Here is a 16,232-nt window from a genome sequence, read left to right as displayed (position 1 = left end):
CTACAACTGCATTTTTACTAAAAATATTTTTTTTCAAAAATTCCATTTCTTTTATGCATACCTACTATCATTCTATATGTGAAAAATACATAAATATCTTAATATCAGTCAATTTGTTATTCAAATGACATATACTTCATGAGATATAGAAATAGACTTGTATACAACTCAAACATTTAAATTGTAGTGTCTGTCATTTTTTTTCTACGTGGGAGGATTGGATATGAAAGTTAGAAATATGTAGTACTGAGTAATGACATTTATTTGATTAAATATATCAATATTTATGTTCAAAAACGCATGTGACAATCATAATATTTTAAATGTATTTTATTCAAGATTCATATAAAATAATATTATTTCAAAAATATGATTATAATATTTGTACGATAGTTATCATGTTGAAATTATTTATGCACGCTATGTGTTGACAATCGTACTATAATGAAATTGTCTTTTGCTAACAAGGTGTGATAGCATATTATTTTGATTTAAAAACATTTTATTTTACTCGTTTAAGCACAACACTATCCAATAAAATATAATATAAGCTTAGTTAAAAATCTATGTTACACAAATTACATGATCAGTCATTATTACTTAGTCTTTATTATTGGTAGTTAATATTCATATAAATAAATAAAAATGATAAATTTTATTTATAATATTGTGAATTATATTTTAAACTATCTAAACTTGATAACACGCATCTTTTATACTTAGTAAATATTTCCGTTTTTAAATTTCGTAAGTTAAAATTATGAATACACAATAAAATTAAATTGTGAAATACATAAATAATTAGTGAGTTAAATTATAATTTTCTTGGGAAAGTCAATATGTATTTAAAATAAATTTTATTCAAAAAATAATACATGTTTTAACAAATATTTCGTTTGACAATTAAACCTATTATGTTCATACATTATGAAAATATGCATAGTCTTAAAAATAATAATAACCCATTATTTGAACTAGTGCTCTACATTTAATATATTATTTTATGGAATCAAAATAAATATACATTTTGTTAGGTTTTTATTATATAAAATTAAAAATAAAAACATTTTATTGTAATCGGACCATTTTAATCCAACATCGCAAAATTCGTCTATCAATGTAATATGACAAAATGGTATTAAATTAATTTTACAACGTAATCCCTTGTAAAGTGAACAGGTCTTATGGGAGTATAAATTCAATTCAACAATCCCCCAAAACACAAAATAACAACCCAAAAATGTACTGCATATTTTAATTCAATCAAAAATAATTGCATAGTAGGTGGCGATTTTAACGCTAAACATCGATCATGGGGTTACCGTACAAGTTATTCACGTGGTGCTAGGCTTTATAATTTTATAAATTTAAAAAATACAAAGCTTAAACTACTCTTGGACCTACGCATACGAGTAGACTATCACCTCACAAAAAAAAAAAAAAATTCCGGGAATATTACTTATTTCCACTACCAAATTACCTAATTCATTTTACTGCAATATAACAAATATTTTTGATCTAAATTCAGATCACTCCTCAGTATTATTAACGTTAAATATCTTTCCTTCAATTCAAGTCGTCTTTCCTAATTTATTTAATCGATTCACTGATCATTATACATTTCATGATATTATAAATACATCAGTCGCTAATTATGCCAATGATAAGGTTATTATTTCTATGGATGATAATCCACTCATAGCATCTAAAAACCTTCTAACTCATCTAGACTCTATCGAGAACTGGTCTAACAAATGGATGTTTCAAATAAACTATACTAAATTTATTTACACCCCTTTTACTCTGAGAATTGCTCCTTTGCCTGAGGTAACTCTCAATGGAGGTCCGATTCCTTCCTCTTCTACAGTTAAATACCTCGGTCTTACATTAGATAAAAGGCTTTCTTTGAACAACCGTCTTCGTATTCTCAAACCTCTAATTTCTAATAAACACACTTCACTTAATATTAAACTGTTCATTTACAAGACACTACTGAAACCCATATAGATGTATAGGCTCTAGCTGTGAAGGACTGCAAAGATATTAATAATATCTTAATAAAATCCAATCCTTCCAGGATATTGCCTTAAAAAAACTATTAAATGCTCCTCCGTACATATCAAACTAGACTTTCTATTCAGATCTAAATTTAAAAACAATGAAGAAGCCAAATATTTTTATAAAAGATTTCATGACCGTATCTGTTCTCATTAAAATCCCTTAATTAAAAATCTTTCATCTTTCAATTCAAGGTAGCTCTCCTAGACCCTTAACAGTAAATAGATAATAAAGCAATCAACAAAACATATGTTATAAATAATTTAACACATTAGTTGTTGCTTTTAATTGTTACTAATGTTTACATTAATACAGCAAAAAAACTGCAAAAATTGGTTAAAATAAATGCATCAAATACAAATAATGAATAAAATAATATTGAAGTAACAGTAAATATAAAATTAAATATTTTTAACAGTATTTATTTTTATATTTGTAAAAGGTAAATCATTTTTAATGTAATTTCAAACTTGTATCGAAACTAATTGAATTATGTATTTATCAGCCTAATATTATTAAAAGTAAAATGTCAATGGATATTGATCATTCAATTAATTAAGTAGATATATGTACAAGTCATATGAAATTATACAAGTTGATTTTAGTCTTTTTGTACATTTTTAAAAATACAAACTTCTTGAAAATGATCTTTCTTCCACAATGATTTTACTATAAACTGAATGAAAATTATATTTAAAATAATAGCTACTTATTTAGTTTATAAAATATTTTAAAATATGAATTATCACTACTAAAATTTATAAATTTTGACAACGTTCCAATGATATAGTTTCTATAATCAATACATAGCATTTATTTAACAAAGAATTATTAATCCATCCTTATACAGTATATTTAATGAATACAACATAGAAACTTAAAAATATAATATTAATCAAAATAACGTTGAAACAAAAACTACATAATAATATTTATTTCATACGTTTAATTTAATGATTTAGTACTTTAATAAAATGAACTGTGGTTTAAAAAAATCAGATTATGATTTACAATATATAATTAATCACTATTTCATTATTATATTAGTGAAGTGTGCACTTTTGTAAAATAAAAGTAAAATTCGGAATGTTAATAGTAAACAGAAAAGTTATATTACTACTTAACGTAGATAGAAAGCCATAATGTCATATTATTAATAAAATAATTGATAATACTATATAGATCGTTCCCCATTCAAAATGGTATCAATGTAATTATATATAAAAAATTAACATAATATGCAGTTAATTGGATAAATAATAATATTCTATTAGATTAATTGCAATGAAGTGTAAAATAAGAATGAATTATAAAACATTGATTTAACCACTATTATATTTATTGTGTAGAATGCACAGAGAAACGATTTTTTGATTGTGATTAGTTTTAATAATTATAATATTGAAGTTATCATGAAGTTCATTATTTTGGGGTTAACTTATCTAATATTATATGTGTACCTTAGGTTAATACCCGTAAACCAGAATCTTTAGATTCAAGAATAAAAGGTTATTTTTTATTTAAAATTAATAATTTTAATGTTTTGTGTACTATAATTGAATAATTCAATGTATTAGAGATTATTGAAATACATTTTCCGATGAATTGCAATCTGTTCACTAATTATAAGAATATAGCGATTAATTTCCAATTATAATATTATGAGGAAAAAATACCGAAGGGCCTCTAAAGGTTTATAGAATATTAAAATAACGGCCTTAAAAAAGTATAACGTTTTTAAATGATATGTAAATGCTTATTCAAAAATAATAAGTTTTGATTTTATTTATAAAGAACCGTTGGATGATAGATCCATGTAAGTGAAATGAGAAAATCATGTTTCACTAAAAGTTTTTAAAAGTTTAGTTATTTGATAGTTTTCATTACATGGTTAAAGTATAAGACAATATATTACCAAATTTTATACTAAAAGGTTGATATGTTTAAATAAATATTTTTAATTCAATGTAACTTCTGTGAACTAACAACAAATGTAAAAATGATTTTAGTTCTTATATATTTACATGTATTAGTCAATCGATATAGTTATTCTCTTGCAAACTTGAAATTGATAAATTTATGAACTGATAAAAATTGAGATCTCAAAATAATGTTTAACAATTATCTAAAATAACACATTTGTTTATATTTAATTAGTTGTATTTATCTTTATTGTAAGCACAATACATGTAAAGGGAAAATGTTTAAAATACTTTTTAAATTGTAATTTCTAAATTTTAAATTCATTACAGACATTTAACATCAACAACGTGTTAACCTCTTCATAAAATGTGTTTTAAATTAGTTTTCAATGCGCTTAGTACAAATTTTGCACAATGTACTTACATCACCACAATTGTTCTCTTAGATATATAATTTTTTTTAACGTAATGGTTTTCTCTGATGATATTTAGACCATCGCGTTCTAGTAATCATTGCATTTTATTAAGGAATACAATCAGTATTAGATGCACTTAAATTTAACAAATTTTTATCTTATTACCTAATCAAGAAAAATTACAAAACGACTAATATATTTAAGAATCGAATTTCGATATCATTCATATAATATAAATATAAATTTAATATTTTTTAAATCTATCTCTGATTAATTTATCGAATAACTTATATCAACTTATTAACTTAGCATTAAAATATTTGAAATTTTAATATAATGTTTGATAAAAATAAAATACTTTTATCGAATAATTCACGTTTTTAATTACTCTATCAAAATATTTAATCAATGAAAAAAATAAAATTTTAATAATATTAAAATATCTACTTGAATTTAAATGACTGAAAATACAAACTACTTTGAATGTAAAATATCTTTAAACTATTAAACACACATTGAATCATATTCCTTATAAAATCTTAAAAATATATAAGTAAATTATATAAATTGAATTAACTTAAATATTGATTTTTTCATTTCAATATGTATCAATGTTATCCAAATATTGGATTTTCATATTTTTACTTTTATTAAATGGTTAATTTATTATCATAAAAGTGTGAACCACAATGTCATTTAATATTTCTATACTCGTAAAGCTGTTAAAATGCAATTTTAAATGTTTCAATATAGAAAAATGATTTTTATATTTTAGTTTTTATTTTTTTCAAAACTGTCGATAAAACAATTTGTTGTAATAAGAAATCTTGTAAAATGTAATAAAAAATCTATGTAATAAAAAGTTTTTCGTACATTATACATACTAATAAAAATTGAACTTAATATCAAAAAAAGTGTTGAAGGTTTAAATATTAAACTTTTACAAAACGATAAAAATCACGAAAATTAATTTTTATAGTCAAAAATTCATAAAATTTTTAATTTTAACTTAAAGCTTTAAATTAGAATACGAAATTTTTTATAATATTTTCTTTAAATAACAAAAAATAAATAAATACTGGAGCGTCACAAAAATTATTTATAAGCAATACAAAATATAATGTCTACAATATTGGATACAGGGACTGGAACCTATAGATTTTTTTCGGTTCCAGTTTAAGTTACGGTTTCTTAAAAGAGTAAGGGTACTAGAATCGATTAATTTCGGTAAATTCTGATTATTAGAGATTTATTAAAAAATAATATGTAATTGTTTATTTATTCTTGTTTAAATTTTAATTGTTTCGTTTCATAAAAATAGAAGGTATTATGAATAGTTAAAATAATAATTATAAATATTTAAAATATATATATATATATATATATATATATATATATATATATTATATTTCTTTGAGTTAGGTTAAGTTATTTTATTCTAGCTCATATTATAATCAATAAAATCAAATATATTTATACATAGTAATAATAAAAATTAAATATGAATATTGCTTACATTATAGCATTGTACTACAAATGATTTTTTTAAGTTTTCAAAATCGAATGATCGTCTATTATTACACAACAAATCTTTATATCGGGAGGAACCTCTTTCTACATCAGTAATTGTTATTGGCACATACTTGAAATAGATTAAATCGTTGCTGGTCAAGTCTTCTAGCAAGCCCTCCATTGACTGTATTTCTCCACTTATAATTTTTAATATACGAACAATTGTTTGATATCCTTCATTTTTTTGTAAAATAGTTTTGAATTTTTTGAATAACTCATTACCATAGTTTTACTAGTCTAAATAATTGACCAAAATTAACTCTTTTATAATTAAGGTTCCGGTTACGATTACGGTTTTTCATTTTTGGAAATAAAGGTTCCAGTTTCAGTTGCGGTTTCCAACATTTAAAGGTTAACCAGTTTCGGTAGCGGTTCATTTTGGTTACGGTTCTGATCCCTGATTGGATACTTAAACAAATTTTCTTAAAGGACAATAGATATTTAGTTAAAAGCATTTAATATTTTCGAACTAATTTAATAAAATTTAAACTGCATAAAAATATTTAAAATTTTTGATTTTCCCAAATGTATTTTAACCTTAATTTTTTTTTAAAACCTATAAAATTTAACCTTCCTTGTAAAGAAATTTGGTTTCTCTACTATATAAACCATATTTCAAAGTATAAACTGATTTATTCGACCTCTTTTACTCAGAACCAACTTTTTTAAGGGCAATGGTACATTAGTTTCAATTTTTAAAAACCAATACAATAGTATCATTCATGAATTCCTGTATCTCATTTAAGTGTAGTGACCTATAGGTGTTTCTTTTCTTTTGTATATTTCACGAGAATTATAATCCATCATCTATCTACAGAACCGATGAAAGAAAAAAAGAAAAATTATTACAGATGTATTTTTTTTTTTTTTGAGTTTATATTATAAAAGTACGACATATGTATATATATATTATCTCATAAGTATAATAAATAATAATATTAATTCAAAACTGTATAATAATATGTATTGTATATAACTGTATGTAAATATTTTAGATTCTAAATGTAATGTATGAAAATTTATATTTACGATTAACCAGTTGAGTTTTCGTACTAATATGACGTAATGGCAGTACAAAGAAACGAAAAATTAATCATGCAGAAATATATATATATTGTTTATAATATTTATTAATAATTTATTATAATTTTATTATTAGCTACTATATATTTATTAGATTTTTTAGGTCAATCGTAAATATCAATGATTGTTCATATATTGTTGTTTGATTTTATCGCCTTAGCTACATGGAAAAATAATCGTTTTAAGATAATGGAATATAAATAGTGAGTAAGATATATAATACTGATATTTTATAATTTGTTCTGTATTATAATAAATAATTAGTAAAATATTATACAATTATAATTATAAGTTACTACCCGAAACATATATATATATATATATTACATATTATAAATTAATCGGATCTGAGTTACATGCAAATTCAAATTCTTCTGCCACCAGATGGTTTTTAAAATTTTGGTTATAATATTAATAATAAATAATATACAAATAAGGTATAAGATAGTATAGTTACTACTTTTTAGTAATCAAGCTATTGAGGGACAGGCTTCGATTTTATAAACAGGGTATCGCTAATCAAACGCCTGGACTGTCTAAATTTATTTTATATTCCACCGAAATACTAAATCAATTTAAGCTATTACATTTATATTTCAATTATTAACTTAATTCATTAAATTAATTAGTATTATTTGTAAAAATAAAATTTATTTCGATCCTTTAAAATGTTAAATTAAACAATTTAAAAAACATGTTTAAACTTACATAGTTTGAATTAATAACAGTATATTAACTAGTACTATAATAAATTTAACAATTTTTTCTTAAGAAAGTACAGTAGATAATACATTCTATAAAAAAAAAAAAAAAATGTAACTAGAGCGACGTCGATTAAGCTTTGTCTTCCGCGTTTTCTCTTATGTACTTCTGTCCCTAAAGAGTCAAAAGTTGCACAAGCATATTTTTGTTTTATCTTAAAACCTCGTTATCTGCGCCAAGTTTATCTTTATTTGTGATTTATATAATTCCACCATCACCATTCGTAGTAGACAGAAAATAAACTAGAACTTTCCAGACTCAGTTGTTTTATGCATATTGTTTAATTAAAAAGTAAAAACTTTAATTAAATTCAATGGAGCTGATAACGAAATTGCATGTCCTTGCTCGGTTCAATAAAACACACAATCAGTACTAATTATTATATAATAGTAAACAGACTGTCCAAAATTTACTTTTTCAATACTAAAAAACTGAAAACATTGACTTTCGTAAATAAATATTTCTAAAAAACAAAATTCGGTAGTTACTGATTAGATCATAACCACATTTTTCGCATAACTTACCCCTAAAAACCTTTTTCATAAAAGCTAATAATTCTAAACATTAATCAATAATATTTTGGTTTCAATAATTAGCTAAAAATACTGTAATATATGTATTAAAAATAATTATGCTTCAAAGCATATTAACTAAAATTTTATTTGACATTTTAACAGTAGATTAATTACCAATACGTAGTACATTTTGTTACTCAAGTTTTTATTTATTTTTTTTTTTTGTAATTTTAATTTAGTAATTATACTGATATACTCCCAATGGATTATTAAATTTAACTTATTCGTGAGTCCTGTATTACACTCGTGTAATAAAAATAAGATATGGATGAGTGGGTGCATATGCGTGTATACGCACGTGTATATGCGTGTGTGTGGGACAATGCGTGTAATTAAAGTCCATTTGCCGTTGTTGTTTTTCCTCTTGTCTTTGATCGATTTTTTCTTACTATCTTGGAGGACGTTTCTTTTTGTATGAGTACATCCAAAGTTAAAAGCACCGGAACACAAGGGAGGAAACTATCACTTAAAACATCCCTACAGCTCTACGGTTTCCCTTGTATCATCGCCAAAAACATGAAAAAAAATAGTGTATTGTTTCATAGTTGTTTAAAATTATTTCAGATTATTATTTATGAACATGAAAATATGAAAATTGTCTACAGATGGTTTATTCCAATATAAATTCATATACAGTACTCCCTCATTAACACGTACTTGACGAGAACGAAAAATAAACTGTTCGTGTTAAAAAAAAAATGTGTAAACCGATATGTTTAACATGAATTTGTTTTTGTTAAACGATTTATACTAACACGAACTAATTTGCGTTATCAGAGGAGGTTAAATCAAATAGGTAAACCTATAAAAGTACATTATAAATTACTTATAATTATTAAATACTTACCAAATTTTATTATACATATAAGAAATATAAAAAAAAAATATTATTTTACATTGCATGGATGATAAAAAAATTTTAAATAATTTAAAAAAAATGTATTTTATAAATTACACTTTTTCAACTAAATTCACTAAATTATAAATCACGACATGGAGTAATAGATAATAGCCACAGTTTGTAAAATGTTCCATTTTATACGTGGTTGATCGGAATCACGGCATAAAATTGCATGGCGTACAAGCCTAGACTTGAAATAACGTTTAAAAGCAGCAATTATCCCATGATCTAGTGGTTGTAACCTGGATATACGATTCGGAGGAAAATAAATTATTTTTACGTTTGGCAGTTCCAGATCGCTAATATTATTATGGGCAATTATAAACTGCAATTGTTCTAAGCCAAAAATACATCTATATTCTTAAGTGCCATTCTTCGTTTAAATTTAACTAACCATATGTGAAAAGATGATGAATCGACCCACGCTTTTGTTTGATGAGTGTATTCGATTGAAAGACTAAGTTTGTATACGTTTTAAAACATCTGGGGTTTTGAAATTTGTCTATTATCGAAATATTGAGTTTTTCTGAGCCAATTGAATTACAGCATAATACAATAGTCAGTCTTTTTTTACTCTTTGCACCTCCATGTGACTTCACTTCTTTAATATCCAATGTCGGACAACAAATTATAAAAACTCCGATCTCATCAATATTGAAAATATCATTTTCGTTGTATGACTGTACGATATATTTATAACGTTGTATGAATTTTTCTGTTCATGCTAATCAACAAAATTACATTTTGATTCATAAATTTTGTCCGAGTTTCGTGTTAACCGAGAAAATAAAAAAATCCTATCTAAATTATATGGTATTTTTCGAGACTGAATAATTGGTTCGCGTTATCCAATAATTTGTGTTAACCGAGTTCGTGTTAGTGAGAGAGTACTGTAGGTGACGAAAAAAAAACTTACCCATAAGCTCCTTTTTTTCATATAAAAGATCCAGAATTAAAACGAACAAGAATTAATTCAATATATCATGAACACTATTCTTTAAAATAAAAAAATAAAATTGAGCCTTTAGAAAATATTATAACTACCTAGAATTGAAAAGGTGTGTAAAAAAGGTATTTCATTTTATTTCATTAAAAACGCCATTGACTCTACAATATTTTATATCATTATATTTGTTCCTTCCTCATTTGTAATTATTTGGTTCTTGAACGTGCATTATCATTATACCATCTTAAAACTGTATGAATAAATAATTTCGGTCATTTTATAATTGTAATTTAAATATTTTAAAATAAAAATTAAAGTTTCTGAGAATTTAAGAATGCCTAACAAGTGAGTCATATCAAATCATATCATACTTAACAGAATATCAAAAATAAATAATATATTATATTTTTCTTTTTTCAAATTTGATTTGTTTAGTGGAAAAATTGAAATTATTACAAATACAATAATATATTTATCTGTACTAGAAATATTGATAAATATGCACCGTCAAAATATTATAATTATATATAAAATTACTGTAACATTGTATCAGCACTTGTTTAATAATTCATTAGTTGTGAATTTTGTACAGTCAATATTTGAAAAATATTGTGACATGTAAAAAAGTATGATATTAATTAGATTTTTTTTATTTTTTATTTAAATATATGGGTTTCAAAGGTTTTATTATCATTATTTATTTATAAATAGCTTTAATAAATAATTATCAATATGTATATAAACATAACATACTTAAAATATTAGTATCTTATAATTTATTTATGGACTCTTATTCTTATACAATGAATCATTAAATTGTATGCTGAATACAATTTGAAAATTTTCTAAATTTCTCTATTGTAATTTAATATTTCTATAATTTAAACAGAAAGAAAAAAATAAATGAGTTTTATAAGTAAAACTTACTGTTTTTAAACTTTTTTTATACTCGTATTTATAGAGATTGATCGCGTTTGTTAAATAACTAAAGATTAAGAAAAAATAAAAATAATAATTGTTTAATTTTTATTTGATATTATTTTTGTAGAGGATTTTACAAATTAAAAATTTACAGTACCTCCAAATTTAATGTAATCGTATAATGGTTATTATTAGTTCCGATGATTTTAGAATTTGAAATCGGTTTTTGCAAAATTGTAAAATTAAAAATTATTTATAAATGATTAAAATAATATTTTCTACTCCTTCAGTTATTCTGCTTTTGATATAACACGAGTTCAATTTTCTTTGCAAACGCGGTCTTTAAAATGACGTATATTTTTTAACTTTTTCAAATACCCACAACATGGTTTCAAAACTTTTATGCGACAAATCGTATATTGATTAGAAAGTAGACACAGATGTTACGAATACATCTGTAATCTATTTACCAGCATCAAATAACTATATTTATGTAGCCTATTTTTATATGTATAAGGTTTTTGTGAAATTGTAACACTGTGATTTTAGATATTTTTTTTTTTCATTTTTAAACGAATTGTGACATTATCAGAATATATATTAATATGAAAGTTTTAATTTTGATTACAATGTGAAAGACTATACAGTAAGAGTACAATTAATATTTTATTAACTACTTTAATAATATACCATATCTGGTTAAAAATATATGTATAATAGTATCTTAAGTGCAAATATCTCAATTTAATACTACTATATTCATACTTCAAGAACTTCATAATTAAAAAAAAAAAAAACGTGCTCTACTTTTGAAATTCTTTTTTCGACGGAAAAACGTCTAAAAAATGTAAACAATTATTTCTTTCGGAATTGTCTATAGTACGACATAAGTATCGTTTAAAAGTTTAATTCAAAACTTAGCAGTCACATTCTTGTAAATCTAAATGTGTAGCTTACTTTACATGTAAATATAATACCTAAATCAATTTTATAAATGTACACTTTGGAATTTATTTTTTTTTTACAAAAGTTAGCTTTCATGATTAATAAGTTAAAGAGAATATACTGGTGTATTATTTACCAATAAATCAAAAATAACCAAATTCAAAACGTTTCTAAAAATATCTGACTAACAAATGGATAAATATGAATACATTTTGAAAGTATAATACACATAATAACGTAATAAATCACTTAATTCCCATTATAACAATCTGATTTTTTTTTTAAATTAATAAAGCTATTATAACATTATAGTCTTTATGAAGTGTATTGGCTTTTTGTCAATGTTTTAAATAAAACTGCAATCAAAAAATTGTTTTTTGTACCTAAATCGTATATTCTAGTATACATTCACAAATGATAATATTTTGTACATCAGACAATAAAAACAATTTGACAGGTATTATTACATTTAAAAGATAAACCATTTTTGATTTATAAAAGGCAACGATAAGAAGTTTTCTTTTAACAATCTGCATATTACTGACACTCCATTACATTTGCTTTTATCCAGCCCGAAGCTATTTATAACTCGAAGGTATTTTCAACTTCTAAAGATGTAAAAGTGTTTACCAGTCCTTAGGGATATGGCAGTTTATATTCGATGCAGAAGAAAAATAATGTAACACATGGTAAACACAAAAACCCTTTGTACCATTAAGACTAACCATCAGCCACTTTTATTGAAAATAAAAGTATTCTACAAAGTCACTACGTAAGTTTCAAATCTCCAAGTATGAATTAGAACATTTTTAAATTACGTTTCACGCAATATATATAATAATATTTATGTTGCAGCAATTCGACGACAAATGTACAGAATAAGTTTTTCCCGTACTCTTTTATTTTTACTTACTGGTCGACATTGAGGGAAATTAAAATGATACTGCAATTGGATGAAAAACAAATGTGAAAAAAGAGTAGATATCCCAGTGTAAAGTCATTTATTTACAAATAAGAAGATGTTTTTTTGAATAAAACTTTTTTACGTCCAAAGGAATGATGGTACTAAGAAATCTTGTTTTTTTTTTTTTAACATTTATAGCTCTAGACTGTGCATACGGTATTTATTTTTTTCTTGCGATATAGGATAAAAGTTGCTGATGTTGGGACCGATACGTTTTAGTTTTCGTGTAATATTATACAGAGGCTATCGTGAAGTTTGTTATCTTTCGGGCCTCTCGACGATGGAGGGAGGGTAGCAGGGGAAAAGTTAAAAAGTTAATATAACAGATGTTCTTGTTTGAGACCCGAGAACCGCGTTATTTATAAAGATCGCACAATTTTTATATAGAAGATTAATGTTGGTCGAAAAAAAATAAAATAAAAGAAAACTACCAATATTATGAACCCAAGAAGAAGATAAATGTGAGAAAACCGGACACCTGGCTGACAACTCTTTGGTATATCATTGAACTCCGATGTTTTATTCGACTTCCGAAAACCAAAATGCGACCCTTGAAAATTTAAACGTTAACCTTTAGAAAAAGCATATATACACAGTATGTGCGTTTTCTTCGATGTCCAAACCATAAAACGTCGATCAATTTAGTTACATGCAGCATAAGAAATTCTAAACCGTAAACACTACTATTTTATACTCGTACATTGCTACATAACACAGAGTTAATATGGAATATAAAATACTAATTTTCTTAATTTAATTTTAAATTATTATAGAATTGAACTGAAATCATTGAAGTTTTAATTTTTTGTTGATTATTTATACTGTTACTATTCAAACACATTTATATTTGACCACAAATTATTGCGTTTTTAAAGATCTTTTGAATATTTATTGTTTTGTAAAATTTACAATTTTAACGTTAAGATTTGAAACTTATTCGTTTATCTATTATATTCTGTCATAATCAAAACTTAATAAAACTGTCAGTATTTATTCCTCTATAATTTGTTGTACGAGTATTTATCTTGTTCAGATAAAATTAAGTGTATTAATGATCTTATTTTGATATGGGCACGGAATAAGTTCTTAATAACTTTGAAAACTTTCATAATATTCACTTTAGTGAACTCGATTCCAACTTATTTAATCGATTTTAAATAAATAACATAACATTATGTGTAAATGAACGATTTCTCATTTATATAGTGTAAATACAAATCCACATTACTATAACTAGGTAGATAAGTCAAAGAAAAATAAATTGCTTCTCTGGCAATAAAAAAGAACATTCTAATATTGCATTAGCTAAAATACGGTTTATAGGCTAAACATAGTTATTATAAGCTTTTCCAAAACTAAATATAGAAATATAATTACGGAAAGTGAGATTTCAATCAACATTAAATTGGATTTTTTCTTTTTTAAGTAGTTTCATGAACCTATTTGAATTTTGAACGAAACCGCACAAAGTCCCTGTCGTCGACACATTTTAATCATCGACCAACAATGGATAGTTAATGTTTTGGTTTGCTATTTATCGCCCCACAACTGGCGCAAAGCCGGTCACTCGAAATCGGTACACATTTTTTTCTCGTTCCGAAACAAACCCGCAACGAAACAATGATCGGGACGACTGCTAGTAATATGTTTTGCCGCACGGAAAAAACAAACGTCACAAAGGAAACCTGGCCAGGTAGCACGCATCTGGATACGCATATGGTCGAGTTCGGCGAAATGTTTTGCGAGCTCAGTAATTTATTCTCCGTTCGGAGACCGCATAAACTCGGACATGTTTGCGAAACGTTCCGCAGCATTGGATTTATCGGATCGGGGTCATCCAATCAGAGATTCCCTCCCCGGCGACGGGCAACACATTTATAAAGATGAGAGAATTTTCCGGGACGTATCCATTCACATGTACGCGTATAGTTGCATCGGCAAGGATCTGACCGGGTATCCGCTGTACAGTCATTGTCGAATGGCCCCTGTAATGGATTTCGTATAGTGCCTCGGGATTTTTATCTACTCGTTTTCCGTCGGCCGGCGGCTGGCGCGCAAAGGATGCAGGAGTGGTGATGGATGGTGGAGGGGTAGACGGAAACGGAAAAAAAAAATAAAATAGTTTCCGATAATATAACAGTACAGTTTTATGTTACGACGTCGCAGGTACACGGAAAACATTTTTCTTCCATTTTGTTCTTCAACGGTACACCTCACTAAAACTATTATTATCAGTTCGCCCCTGAGACATTAATGTTGCGTTACCTATGGGAGGGCAATCTTTTTCTTTTTTTCCATATACGATAATAGTAATAATAATAATAAAGTCACAAGGGATGAACAATATGACGTAGGTACTGACACAATGAACTCTCAACGATAAGTGTTGCTATTGCATATCCTCCTAAACACGCATAATCGAAAAAAATATATAATATATCCTGATTTCTGATCACATAGTTCAATTCAATAACGTTCGGTACCGAAAAAAAATATTTCTTTTAACCATTTAAATATTCACCGTTTACGTTATACTAATCATGAGCCTAAATATATTTTTTCTGAACTCATTTTGAGTTGTACAATTAATTATACGTAAAGCTAAACCAAACTTACGTGAAATAGAATTATTTTTCTATAAAAGTACCTTATACTCGTATCACCTACTCGGTGGTGGAATATTTATTTTCTCTTCGTTGCTCCTGATGATGCTAATAATTGATAACATTATTGTAAACACTTTATTGTCGTAATATGATATAACTATTGGATGATAGCTACCATGGTGTGCCGTATGACCTACACAGTGTCTAATGAGCATCTCAAAGCGGAATATTACATTTCGCGGAAATTTGACTTCGTTAATATCACTATGATGACTATATCTCTATAATATATTTTGAGACGATAGGGTTGCAGCGCACATCAACCAATATTGGAATTCTCAATTCACAATTTTATGTACCATATTATATATTTCAATTACGGAGTTCGGTAATATTCAATTTTCAATCGGGAAGCCAACGATTTATGTACCTACGTTTCCATATTCCATTATAATAAATGAACGGGACATTACTCGTTTTACTAGCAGCACGAAGAGAGGAAATACTCTGCGCGTAATATATATATATATATATATATATATATATATATATATATATATA

At 25.3% G+C, this 16,232-nt stretch overlaps 1 protein-coding gene across 2 annotated transcripts in view; it reads right to left on the bottom strand.

Moving 5' to 3' along the window:
* LOC112691265 (locomotion-related protein Hikaru genki) overlaps positions 1 to 16,232 on the bottom strand; it is a 170,126-nt gene that overhangs the window by 136,658 nt on the left and 17,236 nt on the right. The gene's annotated exons all lie outside the window — the stretch shown is intronic.

The sequence above is a fragment of the Sipha flava genome, unplaced genomic scaffold, assembly GCF_003268045.1.
Source record: "Sipha flava isolate LNK unplaced genomic scaffold, YSA_version1 587_pilon_pilon, whole genome shotgun sequence".
NCBI lineage: Eukaryota > Metazoa > Arthropoda > Insecta > Hemiptera > Aphididae > Sipha > Sipha flava.
This window is presented reverse-complemented; position numbering and strand designations above follow the sequence as displayed.